At 48.4% G+C, this 1,892-nt stretch overlaps 1 protein-coding gene across 1 annotated transcript in view; it reads left to right on the top strand.

Moving 5' to 3' along the window:
- The window catches only part of PDE4B (phosphodiesterase 4B), a 23,867-nt gene extending 22,242 nt beyond the window's left edge, over positions 1 to 1,625 (top strand). Inside the window, exon 11 of the mRNA XM_017740832.1 lies at positions 13 to 1,625. The gene's annotated coding sequence lies outside the window, so the exon portion shown is untranslated. The remainder of the gene's footprint in view (positions 1 to 12) is intronic.
- The last annotated feature ends 267 nt before the right edge of the window (positions 1,626 to 1,892 follow it).

Raw genomic sequence — 1,892 nt, forward strand, 5'->3', positions numbered from 1 at the left:
TTTGAAGCGGCCCTCCGCCAGCCTCTTAGGCCGGGTCTGAGGCCTCTGCCAGGGGGTGACAGATCCTCCAGCTACTTGAGATTGGAGTCAGGGTTACAGATGGGGTAGGGAATGATTGCTCAGGAAATGCACGGGTGATTGGCGTTGTGGTTTGAGCCTTGTCAGCCAAGAGCATCACGGTGTCCTGGAGCTGGCTTGGGTCGGGCCTGAGGCGGCGGTGACACACAACTGAGAGATTTTATACTGTTAGCTCTGGAGTTTATACCGGTTAGACTGATAGAAACTACTGATCAATAACTCATATCCAACCTGTCCACCCGACCACCTGTCTGCAGACCTGTGTGCCTTCTTTGTAAACACTTTCATGTCTTTTCAAGAGTCTTTCAGTCCAACACACGGAGTTTGGTAGTTCAAAAGCGACACAAAGTGTTTCAGAATTGACGGCTCCTTTTTGGATTCTTCCTGTTACCAGAAGCAGTCTTCCTTTTTTTCCATGGGCAATACCTGTCACTTTATTGCAGTTAATCACTTTGACAGACTAAACAGAAGGGGAAACCCTCTGCTTTGCATTACTGCACCTTTAACGTGTTCTCAATCCCCCTGGTGACCCACTGGGAGTCACTTGGTGCTGCTGTGCACCGTTCCCTCGCTAGGAACAGCAGGATTTTTTCCACCCCGGGGTTTGGGTTTGTGGGGAGCAGGACAGAGGGCAGGTTTTTTTCCCTGGCACAGCTCAGTCCATCCCTGAGTAAGCGAGGCAAGGCAGCGTGTGACACGCCTTCCCCCTCGGCAGCTCCCTGGAATTTGCACGCTCGGATATTTGTGTTTCTCTGGCCTCTTGTCCACGTTCCCTAGGTTTAGGTCCACCATCCTCCTCCTCCTCCTGCACTGCCTCGAGCTCTACCACCTCCATTACTGTTTATAACAGTGTATTTATTACCTACTGTACATACTGTAATGTTTTGTAAGTTATTAATTTATATGAATTAGCATCGCCTGTCGGCGGCGATGTTAATGGGGTAGAAAACTCGGAATAAGAGTTGCCTTTTTTTCTTGTAACCTTTTGTATTGCATAAAGTCCAAGAACCTGAACATAGCTGAAGAGACAGACACAACCCAGGAAGGGCATTCGGGTGGCAGCCGCCCGTGGGGAGGGAACACTGCATCCCAGGGCAGCAAATTTGGGAATTTGCTGGGAACGCAGAGAGCGGGAACCGAACAAAGAACTCCCCACGCCCGGGCCGGCTTTTCAATGTCACAATGTTCCAATTTCTGAACAACCCAATGTGAATCTCTATGACAAAAAAAAATGTGAACTGATGTAATAATTGTGCTGTGAAACTTCCTCTGACAAAGCTTGTCCGGCATCGTGAGCGATGTCAATCTCAGTTTGTAAAATACGTTTCAAGCTTTTTGGTCCAACTCGTGACTGATTAGTTCATGACAATAGCACAGTTGTGCATGATCAATGGGTTTGTTTGTCTGTTGAACACTGCATTGTTCCAGGTGGTTATTTTATTGTTCCCCAGAGTTTCACACGATGTATGTTATAGTATTCTATATTGTGTTCAGATGCATTCTTAAGAGATTTTTATATGAAGTGAATAAATGAAAGCATGACCCAGCCTGCGGCTCCTCGGGAGGCTTTTGTCACCAGTGCTCAGGGGACAGAAAATGGGACCCTCCAAACCCAGAACCCTCCCCTGGCCGAATCCCAGAACCGTGCTGCAGCCCAAAACCCAGAACCTCGCACAGCTGAAACCCAGAACCCTCCTGTGGCCAAAACCCAGAACGCTTCTGTGGCCAAAATGCAAAACCCTCCAATAGCTGAAATCCAGAACCCCCCTTTGGCCAAAATCCAGAACCTCCTATAGCTGAAATCCAGAACCCCC

Source organism: Corvus brachyrhynchos, unplaced genomic scaffold (genome assembly GCF_000691975.1).
Source record: "Corvus brachyrhynchos isolate BGI_N302 unplaced genomic scaffold, ASM69197v1 scaffold280, whole genome shotgun sequence".
In the NCBI taxonomy this organism is placed as follows: domain Eukaryota; kingdom Metazoa; phylum Chordata; class Aves; order Passeriformes; family Corvidae; genus Corvus; species Corvus brachyrhynchos.